At 37.8% G+C, this 23,693-nt stretch overlaps 1 protein-coding gene across 4 annotated transcripts in view; it reads left to right on the forward strand.

Moving 5' to 3' along the window:
• CCDC146 (coiled-coil domain containing 146) overlaps positions 1-23,693 on the forward strand; it is a 128,092-nt gene that overhangs the window by 64,155 nt on the left and 40,244 nt on the right. The window lies entirely within an intron of this gene.

Consider the following 23,693-nt stretch of genomic DNA (forward strand, 5'->3'; position numbering starts at 1 on the left):
CATGGGAGTCTTGAGATGTCCATCAGTCATTATCTATCAACAAAATCTCTTTTTACCATGTATCCCACACCAAGCACGGGGATCATGAAGGATCAAAGAGGTCCATGGGACATGACATCTAATTTTGCTATCATCTAATTTCCAGAGACTTAGAAAACTTCATATAACCAATGTTGGAGAAACAATGTATTTATTTTTATTTCTTTATTGAAAATTGATCTTAAGTTTCCTTTCTATATTCCTGAAACAAAGCAAACAATTAAAACATAGTAAAAAAAAAATTATGAAAATCAAATTGTGTCTTTCTTTCTTTTCTGTTTCAAATCATGGCTTTCCGCACTTTCTCTTTGTTGCTCATTATTTCTGGTAGTTATTTCCTATAAAATCATTGCAAACACTGCATTAACAAATACTAAACCATCGCTCCTAGGGGACATACTGGGTTAGGTTTTTGTGAGCCTCTGGTTATAAGATGTATGTCAACTGGTCAATACATAACCTTGTTTTAAATGTGTTTCTGTGTAAAAATATCTTGTTTTAGATTGTTGATTCATTCACATGGAACTCATGACCAACAGAACTATAATTCATGTGATCTTATCGAACACATGTATTTTCTCCATAATGTGCATAGTAACCTTCTTGTACTTAGCAACACAAGGCAGCAGTTCAACACAAAACTCAGGGGTCCTTTTCAACAGCGAAATTGCCCACAAAAAGGTACAAAAATGCACAAAACATGACACTTAGACCATAGAAAGGATACTGTTTACAGGATGAGAGTTGAAGCAAGACAGCAGAGTGTTGCCTTCGTTGAGCTCAGCTGAGTGTTGGGCAACTCTAAATATTCACCATTCTAGGGATGTCTACAAATGATCCCCAAAGTCTGCAAGTATTATCTTGGGGTTACAAACAAATTTTAGTGAGTAGGTGAATTTGCAAAAACACATTCCATGAATAATGAGGACTGGATGTATATTGCTACAAAATCCATAGCTTTAAATTCCGGGAAATGTCTGTTCATTCATTCTAAGCTGAAATGGATAATTTGGTTTTACCTGTTTCAACAGTTGCTTTCCTTAGGGTAGTGCTTTATTTGGCATTTAAAAAGAATATATAAATTATGTATAACATATACATTAAATCCATATGATCCATATCCTATATATTATCCCGGGGTCCTGGGATCGAGTCCCTCATCGGGCTCCCCACAGGGAGCCTGCTTTTCCCTCTGCCTGTGTCTCTGCCCCTCCCTCTGTGTCTCTCATGAATAAATAAATAAATAAAATTTTAAATGTTGTAAATAGTAAACACTGAAACACACTGATAGGTCTCCCAGTTCTTAGGAAATCTTTTTAAGCATTTACAGTTTAGTATTCTGATGTGCAGCATGATCTTATTTAGTTTATTTCCTTTTCTGCTTCTCATTTGATGTTATCTATGATTTGGGTCATTTCCTGTTCTTTTCAGTGAAAATCTTTCAGGGTAGAAGAAACTACTTTATGATCATTATCAACAGATGTAAAATTGCTTTATTGTTTATTTTGTTTATTTTTAAGTATGAACTATTATTAATCACAGCTTTCCTCTGCTTGTGTATTTAATACAAAGCCATTTTGATTATGTTTGCATGTACCAATGATTGGGCATGTGTTTTGACAAGTGATACAAAGTTTAGCTGCAACAATTGGTATTGCACCAAAAGAAGACAAAACAGACACAAAAGTTTTGTTCATTACTGGGATCATCTGAAAAATAGCTTGACGTGGGCAGCCTGGGTGGCTCAGTGATTTAGCGCTTGCCTTCAGCCCAGGGCGTGATCCTGGGGACCCGGGATCAAGTCCCACGTCAGGCTCTCGGCATGGAGCCTGCTTCTCCCTCTGCCTATGTCTCTGCCTGTCTCCCTCTGTGCCTCTCATGAATAAATAAATAAAAATATTTAAAAATAAATAAATAGCTTGACATGATACAGTGAAAAGAGCCTTAGGGTGGTAGTCTTGGAACTCATGTTCCTATGAGGTAACTCTTGCCACTTAAAGTAGGCTTTAATTTCCATATCTGTAATATGAGAAAGTCAAGTTAGAGATCGCTAAGGCTCTTTTCAGCTGTGACAGTTTATGATTCTAAATGTTATTCATTAGAAGCCATACAATAGCAAAGCAAAGCATCAAAATGTAGAACAAAAAAAAAAGTACAGACAATTCTTTAATTAAAATTATTAATTCCAATGAAAAACTATAAAGATCTACTTTGTCTTATTCATCCAGTCAATGAATATTTATTTTATATTTATTGAACCATGCTCCGTACTGGCCCTGGAGATCATAAGGGTGAAAAAACAGGTGCTTCCCTCACTTGGTGGAGCTTTAAGCTGTAGAGGAACCTGCTCCAAGCCAGAGCGAGCCTTGGGCAGAGGTGGTATGTTTGGCATAGAGCACACCAGGGCATTTCCTGAACCCTTCAATTCCCTGCCTCTATACCATGGCGTTGGCCTGTCCTTTTGCTACTCCTGAAATGGCCACTTTTCAAGTCTTTTTTTTTTTTTCAAATTAGATCACGAAGGTTGTATAGTGTCTGTAAATAATCACTGCTACCGTGGATATATGCTGTCTGGGTTGAGAAGACAGCTTCCTGTTTGTCTCCCTTATTAGGCTTCTTTCTTTGCGTCTCAGCCCATCTCCCTAACCACCACCGCTCCAAAATCTTCCATTTACGAAGCAGAAGAAATAAGTGTTTAGAACAAAAGGGATTTTAAAAAGAAAACCTTATTCCATACAAATGGCATATGTAGCTTCCCTAAGTCTAAAACTTATTTAATGAGTGTAGGATTTATCAATTCAGTAAATTATAAGTTCTTCTGAATGCACAGAATAAAGACATAGCTGTAGTATTGAAAATATAAAAACACAAGAGGTAAATATATTAAAACTTTCTGCTTTTTACATTTGCCCCTTTCCTACTTTTCCCCCTCTTTCTTATACCTTTGCTTCAGTAGTATGAAGCAGTGAGGAGTAAGGAGGGAGAAGCAGCATATGGATTGGGGGATTTTATTTTTCTCCTTTATAAGGCAGGCACCAGAAGAGGAGCCTGGCCTGACTTGGAGAATCTAGGCCAAATTTAAGCTGCTCTTCCTCACTGCTCTACAAATAGCTAACATCTGCTGCTTATTATGTGCCCATCTTCTATAATTTTTCCCTGTAATTCCCACCCAAACATAGAAGACAAATACAGTGGAATGAAGTAGAGCCCTGAGAGATGGAGGTGGTGGGGGAAAGACAACAGACAAAGAAAAAAGACCAGCCTGGGGGGTGGAGGGAAAAGAGAGCAAACTGGAATCATGTTGGGAACTGTACCACCATCTTCTGTGGGTTGTGTGTGTGTGTGTTTTCTTAAAGGTTTTATTTATTCATTTGTGTGTGTGTGTGTGTGTGTGTGTGTGAGAGAGAGAGAGAGAGAGAGAGAGAGAGAGAGAGAGCACAAACAAGGGGAGAGGCAGAGGGAAAGGGAGCAGCAGACTCCCTGTTGAGGTGGGAGCCCGATGATGTGGGGCCGGATCCCAGGACCCCGGGATCATGACCTGAACCAGAGGCAGACACTTAACTGACTGAACCACCCAGGTGCCCCTGATCTTTTATTTAATGAAGATATTAAATCCATATGTAAAACTAATTTTATGGGATTTTTTTTTTCCTGGAATGGATACTAAGAGAACAAAGTTATAGGATAAGATTGGAATCAGAGCATTAGGGCATCAAAAATAAATGCCTTCTCCATGATTTTGACAGTGGCTAGTTGTGTCCCTAGTTGCTTCAGATTATATTATTATATTGCCCATCAGCAAAGTTAAATAAACTTGTAGGACATACAAGTTCTAAACAGCTTAACTTTACAAACAGTGCGAAACTTTTAGCCAGCATATCCAATTTCCAAATATTTAAAGGAGTTTTGTTGTGGAACTATTCACTTTCATAACAACTTAATTCCCTGTAATTCCTTGAGTTTTCACATTTTGGAACACAAACACGACATCAAATAGCAAAATAATATTGTTAGATAGAAGGTGAATATACTAAGCCAGTAACTGATAGAAAATATTTAGAACAAAGAGTGCTTAGATTTTACTAAGGGGACTTTAATACTAAAGAGCTGTTTAATATTAAACAGCTATCGCAAGCTTTTCATGGTGCCATAAACTCTCAGGAAATGATGTTTCATGCTTTCAAGACCAACCTATTCATTTTACAGATGAATGAACAGGTCTAGGTAGAGCTAAATGATCTGTCCAACCCTGATGAAGGCTGCTCAGGTCTTCCAATTTCCAGACTAGCTTTTCTAGATAATTCTGGATTGATCTGTATAGTACTCTTAATTTGTTGCTAGACTATAGAAAAATGCCACCAAAATATAGTTTACCCATATTAAAACTTTCCTAATACAATGCTTCTGGGATTTTAGAAATCTGAAGACAGTTTCTTCAGATCTTTCAAAATGATTAGGAATTCCCAAACGTGCTATATTCACATGCTTTGCTTTACATGAACATGATTTAGACAGTTTCTCCAATATGTGCTCATCTGTATTCATATTTTTTCCCATTTGTCTGTCTATGACTGATTGTATTGTCTGGCTTAGAGTATAAATTCTTAAAATAATTATTTTATAAAAAACGTCTTGTGTCCCACCCTGCCCAGAGCTGCATTCTAGGAGGCATGTGACCAATTTTTTAAAATCCCTTTCCTGGAAACTTTTTTTTCTCATTATAAATGAAATACTTGCTCATTGTAAAAAAGACTAGAAAATACAGAAATGCATATGAAAACTAATCCTACTTCTTTTTTATTATCATGGTAAAATATCCGTAACACTAAATTCACCCTTTCAATCATTCTTAAGTGTACGTTCAGCGGCGTTAACTACATTCACATTGTTGTGCAACCATCTCCACCATCTGTCTCCAAAACTTTTTCAGCACCCCCTACTGAAATTTGGTTCCCATGAAACAATAAATCCCCATTCCCCGCTATCCCCCTCCTGGTAATCGTTCTTCTACTTTCTGTCTCTGTGGATATGATTAATCTAGATAACCTCATTCATATAAGTGGAATCAAACAATATCTGTACTTTTGTATCTGGATTATTTCGTTTAGAATAACGTCGGCAAGGTCTGTTCATGTTGTAGCATGTATGGGATAGCATACCATTTCTTTTGAAGGCTGACTGATATTCCGTTGTCTGTATACATCACATTTTGTTTATCTACTCCTCCACTGACGAACATTTGGGTTGTTTCCACCTTTGGCTTTAATGAATAGTACTGCTATTAAAATGGGTACAATATCTGTTCAATAATAGCCATCTTAATGAGTGTGAAGTGGTATCTCATAGTGATTTTGATTTGCATTTCTCAATGATTAATGTTGAGCATCTTATAAGGTGCTTATTGATCATTTATATTCTTTGGAGAAATGTCTATTTGAGTCCTTTGTTCATTTTTTAATTGGGTTGTTTGGGGTTTTTTGTTAAGTGTAATAATACTTTAACATTTTGGTATATTTCAAGTCATTTTTCTGCATATGGCATTTCTAAAAAATAGACCATTTTCTACATATGTAACACATATGTTAAAGTGTCCAAAATATAAAGTACAATTCAAGTCAGATAGTCAACCACTACCCAAGTCAAAACATGAAACGTTGTCAACTCCCAGAAAGTCCCTTTATACCCTGTCACTCAACCTGTAGTAGCTACTGTTCTGACTTTTGTAATCCTTTTTTTATTGTTCATAGTTTTACTGCTTAAGCATGAATCCCTAAATACCATACTTTTTTGTTTTATGTATATTTTTAATTTGATGTAAATAGAATCATACAAAATGTATTTTTTGTTTGACTTCTTTCCGTCTATGTTATATTTGTGAGAACCATTCATACTTCCCTAATTGTCCTGTACAATTTTCTTTATTATTATGCAGTTATGTGCCAATTTGATATATAGTTACATTCAATCAATTTATTTTGTTTTCAATTTTTAGAGTTGCTTATGAATTTAATATTATATTTAAGGTACTATTCGACATCATTCTCCAAAACAAAGTATGTTAAAAAATTCTAACTTCTATCCCCAGCCCCTCCACCCTGTTCCCCTCCTCTTCCTGAGGTATAATTCTATTTCAAGGTTTAACCCTCCTTTATATTTATATATGTCTTTATTATAGCACAGCTTCTGGAATTTAGGAAGATTTGTGTTTTTGTTGTAATGGTTACCTGTATATTCATAGCATTATATAATTCATACCATCATATTACTTTTGGCTACTGTCTTTTGGTTTCACACTATAAGTGATATCAGAATTAATTATATGTCTTCTTCACCCATCCTTCCTCACAGCATCAATTTGATAAAGTATCCTTTCATGAATATCATCCACCTCTGCATGGTCTTTCATGTTTGCCAACTTATATTACCTTAAGTTCTCTAAATGTTTCACACTGTCTCCATGCTATCAGAAAGACTATGCTACTCATTTCTTTCTTTCTTTCTTTCTTTCTTTCTTTCTTTCTTTCTTTCTTTCTTTCTTTCTTTCTTTCTTTCTTTCTTTCTTTTTCTTTAATTCACGAAAATAAGTAACAGAATAGGATTATGGCCAAATCCCTGCAAAGCCTCTCACCAGCCTTATGATGTTCCTCAAGTTTTTCAACCATCTTGAGTTTTGTTGCTGTTGTTATTGTTGTTAAAAGTTTTATTTTTTATAACTTTTACTTTAAAAATTTTTGGATTGTAATACTTATTTATAGGATGATTGTGAGGACTAAATGAGATATAATATACACAAACTACAACACAATCTCTCAATAAGTAAATAAACGTTAAGCATTACTTTCAATAAGAAATAAGAGTGATTAATTTTACTCATGTGTTCATTCACTTGGTAAATATTTATTGAATAAATTCATTTTAGGAATTATTTATTTAGTAAATATTTATTGAAAGACTGCTTACGTCACATGTACTCTTTCTTCCACTTACTCAAGTCTTTGTGAGTTCCACATGGGACAGACCTTAGGCTATAGTGATGAGAGTCCCTACCTTAATGGAACTTCCAGTCTTCCATCTTATGGCAAGTCATAAATTATGCTACTTTTTTTTTTTTAAGATTTTATCTATTTCTTGAGAGTAAGAAAGCACACAAGCAGGGGGAGAGGTTGAGGGAGAGAGAAACTCAAGCAGACTCCCTTCTGAGTCCGGAGTCTGACTTGGGGATTAATCACACGACCCTAAGATCAAGACCTGAGCCAAAACCAAGAGTTGGATGCCCAACTAACTGAGCTACTCAGATGCCCTGAAATATGCTACTTCTAAATAAGTTATTTTTGTCCCTGTAACTCCCCTCTCAGAATCCCTACTGTGCTGGTGCCTGATTTGCGTGGAAATAATTTTCTCATTTGACTACTTTACTGGATGCTCACTTCCTATATGGTGCAGACTTCTAAAATGATAACTACTGGAGTAAGTTGTTAAGAATTTTTCTGCACTTCCCTTACAAGCTACAGGTTTTTTTCTTTCTTTCTTTTCTTTTTTCTTTTTTTTTTTTTTTTGTCAAATCTCGTAAAGTACATAACCAAAGGTATAGTTAACTGCAAGGATAATGTTTATAGACTTTTTTTAAAGTCCTTTATGTTAACTGAATATTTCCTGTTTTTCAGCCCTAGCAAAATTTGGCTGACACAATTTTTCACAGTATATTCATGATCTTTTTAGCTTATTTTTTGTTCCATAGTGTTTTATTAAAATGAAAATTCATTTCAACATCCAAATAATAAAATATTTAAATTCAAATAATTGTTAAATATGTCAATTAGTCAAAAAACTATCAGATTCTTGTTTATTTGACAAAATTATGAGGAGCTAAAATGGAAAAACAGTAAGAAAATCTCAAATTTTAAACTGTTAGGTTCTTTTTTTAAAAGACTTTATTTATTTATTTGAGAGAGAGAGTGAGAGAGCACAGAGGGAGAGGGTGAAGTAGGCTCCCCACTGAGCAAGGAGCCCAATGTGGGTCTCGATCCCAGGACCCTGGGATCATGACCTGAGCTGAAGGCAGAGGCTTAACTATGCCACCCAGGTACCCCTAAACTGCCAAGTTCTAAACCCCAGATGATGCAGTCATATACCCTTGTGGTCTGGTAGGTACATGGGTAAGCAAAAGAGGCAGATACAACCCCAAGGAAAGGACACTCCAAAAAGTTCGTGCAGGAGTTTTATGAATGGAGCTACTCTCTTAATCAATTGATTATTTTCTACCTTTAGATATAGATGTTATATACATATCATAAAATATGTACAGCGTCCCAATCTCAAATGCCTAGAAGATCCATAAAAGTAACGAAAATAAGTGAAACAGCCTAGGTGTTAGTACATGGGCCATACATGGAATGGGTGGGGCAGACTGTGCTCCTTTTAAAAGGGGTAGCCTCTTAAGTATCTCTGAAAGTCAGCCTCTGCTAAATGCCAATTGATTGTTGTAATGTTGGAATATGAATCTGGTGTCATAAAATCTGGTAATTTTTCAAGAGAAGCTGAAAATTCCATTTTTATTTAAAGTCTACCAATTTTTAAATGTTGCCGGCTAATTTTCTAATTTTATTTGTATGTTGTGCATACTGAAAACATTTGCAGAGTGTATTTATGCTATTGACTACTAGTTTGCAGTTGTGAAATATGCTCTTATGACATGGATTAAGGTCTTTCTTGTATGTGTTTAAAGATTAGATAGTGTCTTACCTCTATTCCTGATACGGAAATCTGTAGAAATGAAAAAAAGAAAGGAAGAAGGAAGGAAGGAAGAAAGGGCATCTGTAGAAATGGCTGCATATCCTTAAACTGTTACAAACTATCAGGAATAACTGGAAGCATGGTATTTCCATGAAATGATGCTATTTGTGTTTTGCCAGAAGGCACATTAGAATATTTTGTAATAGTTGACTTAGTGAACTAGAAACAGCTGTGTTTGGTGAAATGTTTGCTACAATCTATTTTTTAACTTTGTCCCCCTCATTTCTTTTTACTTTGCTTTGCTTGGTATCAAAGTTGGTATCAAGTGAAGAGAGTTAAAAGTATACTTGGTGGTATTACATAGTTTTCTTTCCTTTTAACAAAACCAAGACAAGCTAACAAACTATGTCTCCAAATATCATAGAAACCAGATTTCTTGGAAAACTATGTTAATTTCTGAACATTCCACCCTTTTCTGAGGAAATTTCAAGATAATTTGTTATGTAATTGCCATGGGTAATAGCTATCCATCTGTTACCATTCAACTGCAGGATTTCAAGAAATTTATAAGGTGACTAAATGGTTCAAATTAGTACACAAACCAGGAAGATTCTTAGGATCTAACCTTATGTTTAAATGTAATACTTTATGATACCCATTTAGTTTTGAAAAATTATACTATCTTGCCCTTAAAAGAGTTTTTGTTAGGATTCAAATATTCAGATATTTGATTTTCTACTTAATTATGGATTTAAATCTCCCTTGTACTTAAATTTGGCCCATCAATCTACTGAAGTTATTAACTATGGGCTGAGTAATGCATCCCCACACGTAGATCATGTTGAGTTGAGGACTGGGTGGCGGGGTATCAGGAGAAAATGTTTGACAAATTTTCTATTCAAAGGTGTTTAATACTCCATTCCAAACTGTATAGGCAATGAATATTCCATATATAGTCAACCAATCCATAAATCTCACACAATCAGTATCAAGTTAATATCACCTTACTTTTACACACATGTGCACATACATGCAAACACTCTTCAGGCTGCTGGTGTTCCTTCTAGACTGACTAAGAATCTAAAGAAGATTCTCTTGGTGATGTCCTTACTGATCATTTTGGCCCAGTTCACGTGTGTGTGTGGAGAGGGAAAGCCATATATTGAAATTTCCTTTTGTGATATGTTTGATCATTTACATCACACTCCTGCTCTGCTAGATACTGTTAGGTTCTTCAGATATGTGCTGAGCACCTGCCACATGCCATGTACTATGCAAGGTTTTGGGGGCACTAGACTGATCCTTGCCTCCAGAGAGCTTTTCACCTGGTAGACAGACATGGGAGCAAGACTTCAACACTGACAAGATATGTACTTTGTGGAATATGTGAGATATCGTGGCCTCATTCATTAAATATTTTTGTGTACCTTAGTGTCAGACAGTTTATTCTAGATGCTCAGGATACATCAAGATAACAAGAGGCTCAAAGAAACATTTGTAGAACATATAAAAAAGGCTGACACCAAGGTGAAGACGACTATTTTATGGTTAATTTTTATGGTTTATTTTATGGTTCTATTTTCATGGTTAAAAATTTTAGTGAACAACATTGAATGCCTTCTGCACACTAGCAACAAGCAATCGAAAGATGAAATTATGAAAACAATTCCACTTACAATAGAAACAAAAAGAATAAAATACTTGGATTAAATTTAGCAAAAATTAAATGGCTCATCCAAATATGCTGCTAGAATTTAAAGCCCCATTACCAGTGAATTAACAAGAGTAGAACTCACCTACTTAGAAGAGACTCATTTTAGCTCAAAAGACACCTTCAGATTGAAAGCAAGGGGGCAGAGAGACATTAGTAGTGCAAATGGATGTCAAAAGAAAGCTGGAGTAGCAATACTTGTATCAGACCAACTAGACTTTCTGTTCTTGTTTTAATGCTGTTTTGATATGAGGGTAATACTGGCCTCACAGAATGATTTTGAATGCATGCTCTCTACTCCACTATTTGTAAGATTTTGATTCATTTTGTCATTAATTATTTTTTTGAATGTTTGGTAGAATTCACCAATGAAACCGTGTGGTCTTGGGTTTTTCTGTGCTGAGAGATTTTTGAGTCCCAATTCAACTTTCATTCTTGTTATTGGTCTAAAAAAATGTTCTATTTCTTGGATTCAAGATTCATGACTCAATCTGGGTAACTTATGTGTTTTTGGAAATTATCTGGTTTTTTTCCTAAGTTATCTGATTTGTTAGTATATAATTGTTTACAGTAATCTTGTTATCACACTGTGTTTCTATGGCATCTGTTGTACTGTTTTCCAGTTCTCTTTTTGGTTTTTGAGTCTTCTCTCTTTTTTTCCTAGTTAATGTAGTTAAAGCATTGCCAATTTTGTTTGTTATTTTGGAAAAACTGGCCATTACTTTCAATGTTAGATAATTGTTTATTCTGGTCTCTATTTTATTTATTTCTGATTTTTCTTTGTTATTTCTTTCCTCTACTAAATTTCAGCTAAGTTTCTTCTTTTTCTTGTTCCTTGTGGTATCGTGTTAAGTTGTTTATCTGAGCTTTTTTTTTCTTCATATAGACATTTATAACATAAATTTTGTTCTAACATCTGCTTTTGCTGCATTCCATAGTTTTGGAATATTGTGTTTTCTTTTGTTTTGAGATATATTGTGATTTGTCGTTTGATTTATTATTTGGCCCATTGCTTGTACAGTAGTGTATTGTTTAGTATTTACATAGTAACTATTTAATATGTACACTGTACATTTTCCAGCTTTGTTTTATCGCTAATCTTTAGTTTTGTACCATTATGGTTGGAAAATATACTCAGTATGATTTCAGTCTTCTTAGATTTGTAATGTTTGTTATGTCTCTTTTTATATGATTTAACCAGGGAATTCTGTGTGTACTTGAGGAAAATGTGTAATTCTATCTTTCTTGGGTGAAATGTTTCATTTATGTATATATATATATATATTTAAAATATTTTATTTATTTATTCATAGAAACACAGAGAGAGAATGAGAGGCAGAGACACAGGCAGAGGGAGAAGCAGGCTCCATGCAGAGAGCCTGATGTGGGACTCTATCCAGGGATTCGATCCATGGTCTCCAGGATCATGCCCTGGGCTGCAGGCGGCGCTAAACTGCTGCACCACTGGGGCTGCCCTGTATATATATATCTTTTAGAACCATGTACTCCGAAGTATGCATCAAGTAAAAAATGTTCTTGTTGAAAAAAAGAAAGAAAGAAAAGAACAAGAGTGGAACTCAAACATCCCCATATTCTGCTCCCAAATTTCCATTTTATAGTATCAATGGGGAAATTCAAGCTGAAACTTTGGGTTTTTGTTCTTTTTTAAAGCACACTTCTGCAATCAGCAGTCAAAGACTTCATTGTCCCTCACAATCTGCCTGCTAGAAGGGGAAGTGGAGGGTGATGCTGGTGCCGGTGGCTTCCTGGATGCCTCTATGCTAAATAAATTATGACTTGTGAATACTGGCAAGAGCACTGTGGGCAGAAGCATCTTCAAAACAGGAAGGTGGGCACTAGACATCTTGAGTTTCTTTGTTGTGGGGAGAGGTTATATCCCTTCCCTCCAACCTCAAGGCCTGGAGCTGGGGGACCTCTGCTGGCATCCAGCTGAGTGGCGGTGCTGGTGGCACACCAGAGGAGGCCCAAAAGGTGGGTGCCCACACCTACTCCGTAGCAGAGAGAGCAGCCAGGTCTGGAGAGTCAGCCCACATTCACAATGACAGCTCCTGAGGACAGGGTCAGAGCAGGGGCTTTGGTCTGTGAGCTATTATAAAGTGAGATGAACAATTAGTTGACCTGCTATGGACATGACCCTCATACATTTATAATCCTTGTGTGAGAAATGCCCTGGCCATGAAGGCCCCAGCTTTGTTTCAGGGTTCTCACTGCCTAAACCCACTCAAGATCTTTAAAGGTGCACTAGAGGTGGCACCTCTGCATGCGATTGGTGAGAGTCAGCTGGGCAACACCATCCTCCCTGGGGCCCATGGCATCCCTCTCCCCTGTCCCCGCCCCCTATGCTTCTGTGTACTATTTCCTGACGTTAGTCACTCACTGGCTTTAACCTGGCTCTGTTTCCTGACTCTAATTCTGTTGGGACCCTATGTGACTGGCCCTCATATCTTTGGCCCAGTCAAGTTCTTTGCTCTCAATCATTGGTTCACCCTTTGAAGCTCTTGAAGAAGCAGCTGGGTTTCAGTCTGGCTCATTTCCTGCCTCCCAGGCTTACAGCCACTCCATCCTGCTACCATTTCTTCTCATGATTTTTTGGGGAAAAGGGGGAAAAATCTTAAACAAGAGATAAATGATTGATAAAGTTCCAAGCAATTGCAGTTTCCAGGGGACAAATGTGAGTGTTTTAAAGGAATGCCACCCTTTAGCATGTACATGCTTAGGCATGCTTTTTATTTATTTGGCCGCACACATTATCTTAAAATGATTGCAACTTAACTTTGAAGTCTTACATATAGCTAAGGAATTGCATTACTCACCCACGATGTCCACTGCACTTGAAACCTAAACTCTTGGGAGGCCCTGTTTGCCACTTGGAGCCTCCCCCTCGAATTCCTGTGGCAGGCCACCAGAAGAGGAACAAGACGGCTGGCTGCAGGGACTCTTTGCTCGTCCTGTGCACCCTGACGCCCACACAGAAGGGAAAAGAGAATCTGTGGGTGAGGCGGCTAGTTTTGTACAGCACATTCTCTGCTTTTTTGAGTCTATGCTCAGGCCAAGTTACCTTGCCTGAACCTATTCCTCTTTCTCTGACAAGTGACTGAACAAGAGTTCTTCTAACTGCATCATTCGTTTTAAGATAAGCTCAAATCCGTAACTGGTTAGTGAACATTATTGAGTACTTACAAGATACCAAGCCATGCACTGGGGCTCAAAGATGAATAAGGTAGGGCTTCCATCATCAAAGAATGTGCAGTGGAGTGGGAGAAAGATATTTAAACATATTTTGGTAATAGGGCACCGTGTGTACAATAATAGATGCATCTAGAAATACAGAAAAAGAAGTAATTCTCCCTGGAGGTGTCTCAGGTGGTTACCACAGAGATGTTTTAAAGGGAGAATAAGAGTTCCCCAAGTGGACAGGAGAAAGAAGAAATTGAAGGTAGGAGAACAGAACACGTAAGGTGTGGTACGGTTGGGAACTGTACTCATTTTCTACTGCTTTCCTAACCAATTACAAACTTGGTGGCTTAAACAATATAAATTTATGATCTTATAATTCTGTAGGTCAGAAGTCCAATGTGGGTCTCACTGGGCTAAAACTGAGGTGTAGGCAGGACTGTATTCTTTTCTGCAGGCCCTACCAGAGTATTTGGTTCTTTTCCTTTTCCCACTTCTAGAGGTTACACACTTTCCTTGTCCCATGACCCCCTTCCTCTGGTGGGTCAAGTCCTTCTCACACTTCCAATCTTTCTCCTTCTTCCATTTCATCCCTCTCAACATGGCCAGGAAGGTCCTCTGCTAACCTATGATTAGATTGGGCCCAGCCAGGTAATCCACAGTGATCTCCACATCCAGGGTCCACACTCTTTTTTTTTTTTTAAAGATTTTTTTATTTATTTATGATAGACAGAGAGAGAGAGAGAGGCAGAGACACAGGCAGAGGGAGAAGCAGGCTCCATGCTGGGAGCCCGACGCGGGACTCGATCCCAGGACTCCAGGACTGCGCCCTCGGCCAAAGGCAGGCGCTAAACCGCTGAGCCACCCAGGGATCCCTAGGGTCCACACTCTTAATCACATCTGCAAAGTGTCTTTTGCCATGTAAAGTAACATATTTCTAGATATGTCACAGTGATTAGGATGTGGACATCTTAGGGGACAGGGGCAAAGGCATCATTGTGCAGGACACAATATAGAACTGAAATGGCCATGGGAAGTTTAGAAAGGGAGGAGACAGGTTTGGAGAGAGTGGCAACTGCCAGGTAATGAAAGCCCTTGTAAACCATGTTAAGGGACCTATAATTAATCCTGAAGATGATGGAATCCTTTGAAGGGTTTAAAACAAGGTGAAGATTGTGTTTTGCTGGCAGCACAGAGGACACATTCTAGGGAGACAGACTTAAAGTCAGGGAAAGTGGTTAGTTATCTATTGCAACATGCTCAGTAAAGAATTGTGGATTTTGTTTATTCTATAAAAGGATAAAATGCTACATAATCCTAAATTTCTCTCTAAAAAATGATCACAATACCTGAACACTGATATTGTATTAAGTAAACAATTTCATGTATTCCAGGTGTTGGACAAAGAAGATGTTTATTACTCTCTATTGTAACTTCCATAGTCCTAAAAGGCCCTTGCCCAAATAAAGTTCTAGCTTGTCCAATGACTGGCTGCAGACCCCTCTGTTTGGGGGTCCTCAGTAGGTGGTATCTCAGACTATGGAAGTAAATAAGAGGCCCTGGGGAAAGCAAATAATTTAAAAAGAGGAAAAAGATAAGGACCAAATCCTGGGTGACACCAACTTTTAAAGGGAGGACTATAGAAGAAAACAGAAAATTAAGAGAGAGAACTGTGAGACTATATGTTACAGGACCTGGAAAAGGAGAGATTTCCAGGAATGATGAACTATAAAATAAGCCAATAGTAATAAATGTCATAAAATTATCAAGTAACCTAAGGACAGAGAAATATCCTTTGAATATAATAATTAAGAGGTCACTGGGGCTCCACTTCCAACTCAGATGGAGTAACAGGAACCAGATTTACTCTACTACTTTAAACAACTCGAATCAAATCAAATTAGATGAAATAATGGTTTTCAGACTTTGGACAACAGATTGCACAGGACATTAATCTCTGGGGGTACGTAATAAGTTGAGACCTATAATTATGCCATCTTACAACTCAGAGTTTCCAAGTGATAGCATGGGGGGGGGGGGACCCAAACAGAACCAAGTGGTCTTGCTGACTTGTGATGACAGGTTTTGGGATTCAGGGAGGCCAAGTTGGCTAAAATACATAGGTAAGGAGAGGGAAGAGTGTAGAAGAAAAGCTCCAGGGATCGTGCATGCTTGTGAAGATATTGCTGAGGCTGGAGAAAGAACTCCCAGAGAGGAGAGCATGGAATGATACCTGGAACCCACACAGAACCAATCGTTCATGTCACCACCAACCAAAATAGAAAGACCTCCTAATCTATGGGCTGAGTAGAAGGGTATTGACTTAGTTGTGGGGCCAAATTAGCCTTAGACAAAAGATCATTCTGGACTTCCTTAACAAAGATTACAAGCAAGCCTTGAAAGGATCAAACTGTTTCCAAGTAACTTAACTGTGACTCACAATGCCCAAAAATATTTAAAGGAATATGAAAAAAATAATCAACAGTGTAAAATTCACAATGTCTGGCATGCAAAGAAGCAGGAAAATATGACCTATAATGAGGAGAAAAGTCAAACAATGGAATGGAACAGAAGTAGAATTAATTGACAAGGACATCAGAACAGATATTAAAACGTATTTTGAGGGAATCCCTGGGTGGCTCAGTGGTTTAGCACCTGCCTTTGGCCCAGGGCATGATCCTGGGGTCCCGGGATCGAGTCGTCCCACATCGGGCTCCCTGCATGAAGCCTGCTTCTCCCTCTGCTTGTGTCTCTGCCTCTCTCTCTGTGTCTTTCATGAATAAATAAAACCTTCAAAAACAAACAAACAAACAAATAAATAAATAAATAAATAAAAATAAAACATATTTTGAATGTTGAAAAAAAGGTGGAAGGAAGCATAAATAAAATGAGAAAAGGGAAAGCTAGAAAAAGGCTCAAATCAAACTTCTAAAGGTGAAAAAGACAGATTTTTAAAAAAAGTTCACTGGATGGGATTAACAGCAGATTAAACACTAAAGAAAAAGATTCATGATCTTTAAGATGTAACAATAGATATTATTAAAAATGAAGGATGCTTGGGTGGCTCAGTGGTTGAGCATCTGCCTTTGGCTGAGGTTGTGATCCCTGGGTCCTGGGATCGAGTTCCACATCAGGTCCCCGCAGGGAGCCTGCTTCTCCCTCTGCCGGTGTCTCTGCCTCTTTCTCTGTGTCTCTCATGAATAAATAAAATATTTTTAAGTAATTTAAAAAAATAAAAATGAAACAAAGAAGAAGGAGTGTAAAATAAAGATGAAGAGAACTTCAGTGGTCTGTGGACATCAAGTGGCCAAACATGAATAATTACTCGCAGAAGGTGAGGAGAGGGGGACAGAAAAAATATTTGAGAAACCAACATCTAAAATTTTTCTAAATTTGATGAAAACGATAAACTCACAGATCCAACATTGTGAACAAATTTCAGGCCAAAGAAAACCACATCAATATATATCATTAAAAAAATTACTGGAAAACAGTGGTTAAGAGGAAAAATATCAAAATCAGCCAGAGAAATGAGAAAGTCATTGGTCAATTTGTCATTTTGGTGAAGTGCTGGCAGGCCAGTGACTATGAATTGGTGAGTGACCTGAAGGTCACGGAGGGGAGATACAGAGCAGAGACTACTCTTTTCAGAAAAGCTGATATGAGAGTGAAGGAGAGAAAGATAGGAGCATAGCACCCAGGGGTGGATTTTTTGTTTGCTTTTTAAATGAGAAAGACTTGAGCAAATTTACAGGTTGAGGATAATGTCAATGATGACAATAGTAAAATAACTGTCACTGATTAAGCTCTTATTTGTGTACTAGACACTATACCAAATACCTTATATATAATTATTTAGTTTTCACTACAGATTTATGAAATTGGGACTACTTTTGTCTTTTACAGCTGAAGAAACTGAGGCACAGATTGATGAAATATTACTCCAAGTTACAAGGTTGAGAAGCTGTAGAGCTGAATAAAACAATGGGACACCTGGGTGGCTTCGTGGTTGAGCATCAGCCTTTGGCTCAGGGTGTGATCCTCGGGTCTGGGGATAGAGTTCCACGTAGGGCTCCCTGCATGGGGCCTGCTTCTCCCTCCGCCTATGTCTCTGCCTCTCTCTGTGTGTCTCTCATGAATAAATGAATAAAATCTTTAAAAAATAACAACAACAAAGAAAAAAAGAGACAAACAAAAACAGAGTCAGATACAGAGAACTGGTGGTTACCAGAGGTGGGAGATGGAAGAAATAGTGAAGGAGATTAGGAGCACACTTATTGTGATGAGCACTGAGTAATGCATAGGATTGCTGAGTCACTATATTGTACACCTGAAACTGATATAACACTGTACATTAATTATACTGGAATTTGAAAAAAAATAGTAGAGCTGGAATTCACATTGAAGTCTGCTTTGATATATTTGTATTTGATTACAATACCACACTGAACCAGTTATGAGGGAGAAATAGAGATCATAAAGAAAAGGAAGGTATAACTGATGCTTTAATGCCGAGGACGAGGCAGGAGAGTATATATTTGAAAACACAAGTGGACAGGCTTGCCTTCATTTTTGAAATCTGGGGAAAGAAGTTAAAGGTGAGTGTGGCTGTAGATAAAGGGATCTGTTGATGTAGATGATGAGTTCAGGTGGCTTAATTTTGTTTGGTGAATGAGTTAGGTATACAGGAAAGCTAAAGCTTAATATAACAACCAAGGAGAAAGGTCAGACAAAAGCAGTGATGAAGCATTGTTGAGAGCTCAATTGCATTTGGAAACTGCTAAAAATGGCCATGTCGTTTATATCTAGCAGAGATAGGGAAAGCATGAGTGGGAGACAAGATGGTAAGGATTTATGCTTTCAAGTTTATGTTATCCCCCAAAGCCAATGGTTTATTGGGATAAGACCAAAGCACTAGGTAATGTCAAAGAGGCAATGAGAATAGAATAGGTTAATAACCATGGTCATTGTGGTTCCCCTCAGACACCCCCACAAACACTTAATTGTTTCCTCATGCTGACCCCCTTGCAGATAAGTTCACTTGGTGAAAGTTCTTACTTTCCTTGGAATGTCCTAGAATTTCCATTTTTGAAATTTTTTCCGTATCATTACATGCTATCCATGAATCATGAACTCCTGTTAAACTTTCAGCTCTAGAGTAAATGTTTCCTTCCAGACTCAATTACCAACAAGGCAATTCAGTAACACAATTATCTATTGTGAAATCATATTTATGAACCTAATGACATTATATCTAACCTTTCGTTATGTATACTCTTTGACAGTTTGAGTTGGGCCTTATGCTCTGTTCTTTAGATCCTGCATTTTTAAAACATGACAAACTTGGTTTCTGTGCCCATTTGTATCATGCAGTGGGAAAATGCAGCTATTTTATGTTTATGAGTGAAGCATTTCATCCACCAGAATGGAGTCTGAAGTTCCCAACCAGAGATAGACCTGCTTAAAGAGATATTGCAAACTTGCTTAAGAATTGCAAACTTGCTTTAAGACCTGCTTAAAGAATTGCAAACTTGCAATTTCACAGAAAAGTCACTGTTGGATGAATATTACATCCAGATTATGCATTTTATTTTTAGGGAGGCTAGAATCCATTCTTCACAGTTTGATCTTTTCCTTTTTTTAAAAAAAAAAAGATTTTATTTATTTATTCATGATAAACATAGAGGGAGGAAGAGAGGCAGAGACACAGGCAGAGGGAGAAGCAGGCTCTATGCCAGGAGCCCAACGCGGGACTCGATCCCCGGTCTCCAGGATCACGCCCCAGGCCAAAGGCAGACCACTGAGCCACCCAGGGATCCCATGAGCCACCCAGGGATCCCGATCTTTTCCTTTTTTAAGAGAGACTTGTTTTTAGGAGAGTAGATCAAATAAAAGGTAGCTTATCAATCTTCTTTCTAAACGTCTATGACTTAATTTTTTCAATTCATGTAGAAATGACAAAGGCATACCAGATGTTTAACCCCGTCAGCTTTCTTCATAGGTTTGTAGGCATCAAAGGCAAGTATGGCTATGGGAGTGATGGAAATAGCAAATAAGAAAAGAAGCCTGTAGAGAGGCTAGAGCCTTCCTGCTTTTTCTGTAGTCATAAAACCTGCCAACATGCACCCCTGGCCCAACTGCCATCAGGCTTCGATTAACTGGTATTTTAGAAAAGACTCCACTAATACAGCTGAGTTTTCGTTAAGTCTGAGCTAGAATCTGGCTGTATCGGCCAGTAGGATCTGATCACAGCATTCTCCAGTTTGAAATTTTGCTGAATCCCTATTGTTTACAGCGAAGTTTTCAAGCATATTTTAATAGACTTTTATTATTAAAACAATACATATGTGTTGGAGAAAATTATAAAATACAGATAAGGAAACATAAAAATATGAAAACCATACATTCTTATTACCCAAAGAATACCATTTTAACATCTTAGTTCTTATCCTTCTAGATCAATACCTTATCGATATTCACTATTTGATGAATTGTCATCATAATCTCCTTTAATCCTTTATTTTTTCCTTTAATCCTTTAAATATGATTTCTTTTCATTATCTGAATATATTTATAATAGCTGCTTTGAAGGCTTTGTTAAAGTCCACATCTGCACCCCCCGCAAAGAGTTTTTGCCTTTCCCCCCCTTTGAATAACTCATAATCTTTTGCTGATGATTGGACATTTTAGATAATATATTGTAACAACTCTGGTTTCGGATTCTCCCTTGGCTTCTTGTTGTTGCTGTTGGGGTTGTGTTATTGTTCACTTGTTTATTTGTTTAGTGACTTGGCTGGACTAATTCTGCAAAGTGTATCTCCCCGCCATAGTGTGCAGCCTCTGATGTCTCTGTGTAGATATTCTATCCTTGCTTTTATTTTTAACCTTGCCCCACCCACCTGAATAGGTCTTTAGCAATAGGAAGGTGGGGAAGATGAGCTCTTCCCTGGCTGCTAAGCCTGCCCAGAATACTTCTTCCACAACATGGAACTGAGGATAATGGATGCAGTTCATGTTTCAAATGTCACAGTCTCCTATTTTTCTGAGTTTCAGTTTTTTAAAAAAAAGATTTTATTTATTTATTCATGAGAGACACACACAGAGGGATATATAGAGAGAGGCAGAGACACAGGCAGAGGGAGACGCAGGCTCCATGCAGGGAGCCTGATGTGGGACTCGATCCTGGGACTCCAGGATCATGCCCTGAGCCGAAGGCAGACGCTCAACCACTAAGCCACTCAGGTGTCCCGAGTTTCAGATTTTGTAAATAAATACATCTCATTATTTTGGAAGCCCTTAGATCAATTTCCAGAGACTTTAAAGGTTGTGTTAGATAATCTTGACGAGTTGAATCAATGTTTCTTTGAGGGAGAGCTCTTCATCAAGGTCTTCATCAAGCTCTTCACATGACCATTCTGGAAGTTCCACCTCCTGGAAATGGTCTGTAATTTATCATTTTATTCATTTGCTTTAATTTAGAATATAGAGAAAATACTTGCATAATGCCCAATATGGTTATTTACTAACAATAAAACTACTGAGTGTAAGCATTTTGTAATTTCTATCTTCTCAAACTGTGAGCTGCTTTAGGGGAGGACCTATGTCACATTTACTTCTGCTTTCATCATGCACAGCACTAGGTGAGAGGTAATGTCTTTTCAGCCTGATAACGAAACTATACATACTATATTTGTTTTTAAACATTAGAGTCCATAATTACCTTACCCAATGGATTACCGAGAGTGGTTAACTTGTTGCCTAATTATAAGGCTGGTCACCGTGTGATCTTTGTATTACATGCACACACATACAAACACACATTCTCACCCTTGCCTTTTCATGATTTTTTTCCCAGTAATTTTTCTCCTTTAAGAGGGCCCATGTGCAAAGCTTTTTCTTTTTAACATATTAAATCTTAAGGGCACAGAGCCTATGTCCTACACCATTTTTAAGAACCAATGAAAATGTTTGAGATCTGAAGTAAATTACATAATAGTTCAAAAATGCAGAAAGAAAATGGAAGAAACAAATGTGTTTAATTAAATATTTATAAAGTGTAACATTAAGTCAACCTACAAGTAGCAACTCAACACTTTAAAAATTACATGTAAAATAAATTATGCACATGAATACATTTTAAGTTATTCGATATAGTGAGAAGTAGAACTTCCTCAAAGGGCTTAAGAATCTTATTTACCCAGTATGGAGGGTTCTCAAAAAGTTAAAAACAGAACTACCCTAAGATCCAGCCGTTGTACTACTAGGTATTTACCCAAAGAATACAAGATTACTGATTCAAAGGGATACATGCAGCCTAATGCATAGCAGCACCATCAACAATAGTCAAATGATGGGAAGAACCAAATGTCCATCAATTGGTGAATGGATAAAGGAGTGGTATATCTACACAATGGAATATTATTCAGCCATAAACAAGAATGAAATCTTGCCATTTGCAGTGACGTGAATGGAACTAGAGAGCATTATGCTAAGCAAAAAAAGTCAAAGGAAGACAAATACCATATGATTTTGCTCCTATGTGGAATTTAAGAAACAAAACAATCATAAGGAAGGGGAAAGAGAGAGGAAAACCAGGAAATAGACTCTTTAGTATAGAGAACAAACTGCAGGTGGGTACCAGAGGGGAGGTGGGTGGAGATATGGGTGAAATAGATGATGGGGATTAAGGAGGGCAGAGGGCACTCGGTGTGATAAGCACTGGGTGTTGTATGTGTTGAATCACTACATTGTACACCTGCAATTAATATTACACTGTGTGCTAACTAACTGGAATGTAAATAAAAACTAAAAAAAAAAAAAAAAGCCTTGTTTACCATATATAGAAAGTGAAGGTTGGAGGATTGGAATCCAGGTCTGGCACTAGCTTGTAAGTCCCTCACAGGAGACCCCACAGACTTTCACAAAAGTGAGAGGGCTTCATAGTGCATTTTACAATGTGTTTTCCACCCTTATTTGGGTAGAGAGACCACGAAAGCCCACTGTGGAGGCTCTGACCGTCGCATTTTATCAGTTGTATTCATGCATTTGCTCACGCGGCACATGTGTGCCAAGTACTTGCTCTGTGCCTGGGCTTCTACTGGCTGAGGACACCGTGAAGAACAAGGTGATCCAGGCCCTTTCCTCATGGCACTTATACAATCAGTTGGGGAGTAACGTTGTTTTAGTCACATATTTATTACTGCAGATCATCATAATATGTTATATGTTATGAAGTGCAGTGTTCTTTTGGGGTCGGTGGTGTGTGGGGGTATCTATCTTAATTTAGAAGTCAGAGGAAGGCCTGATTATGGATTGATATTGAAAGTGAGGTATGAAGAAAGAATCTGGCCTGGGGATAAGTGAGGAATGGCCAACACAAAGGCCTGGGGGAATGAAATAAAAGGCAGCCAGTGTGGCTGGAGCACTAAAAGCTTGATGAGAGGGTTCTGGAAGGAGACTGGGAGGTAGCAGGGTCATCCAGGACCTCAGGGGTCATACCCAGGCTCTTGAATTCTATTCCACTTGAGTTTTGAACACCCAGCATAGCAAAACCTTTGTGGTTTTTTTTTTGTTTTTTTTTTTTTAAATCTCTCTGGGGATGCCTGCATGGCTTAGTTGGTTGAGCATCTGCCTTTGGCTCAGGTTGTGATCCCAGAGTCCTGGGATTGAGTCCTGTGTCAGGCTCCTTCTGCCCCTTGCTTTTCCCTCTGCCTCTGCTCACTTTCTCTCTTTCTCACTCACTCACTCTCCCTCTCAAATAAATAAATAACATCTTTTTAAAAATTTCAAAAAAATCTCCCTGGAAAGGAGACAGACAGGGGCCCTGAGTGGACACAGGGATGGAGAGGGGGACAAGGGGAGGTTTTGCAGTAGTCCCACTGAGCTGGGATGTGACTTGGACTAGTGAGTCCCTTCTCCCTCCCCAGGGAAGGGAGAAGAAAACAGATGGATTCAAGAAATACTTTAGAGGTAAGAACAACATGACATTGATAAACACAGATCTTTCCTTTAGTTC

The sequence above is a fragment of the Vulpes lagopus genome, chromosome 11 (assembly GCF_018345385.1).
Source record: "Vulpes lagopus strain Blue_001 chromosome 11, ASM1834538v1, whole genome shotgun sequence".
Lineage (NCBI taxonomy): Eukaryota > Metazoa > Chordata > Mammalia > Carnivora > Canidae > Vulpes > Vulpes lagopus.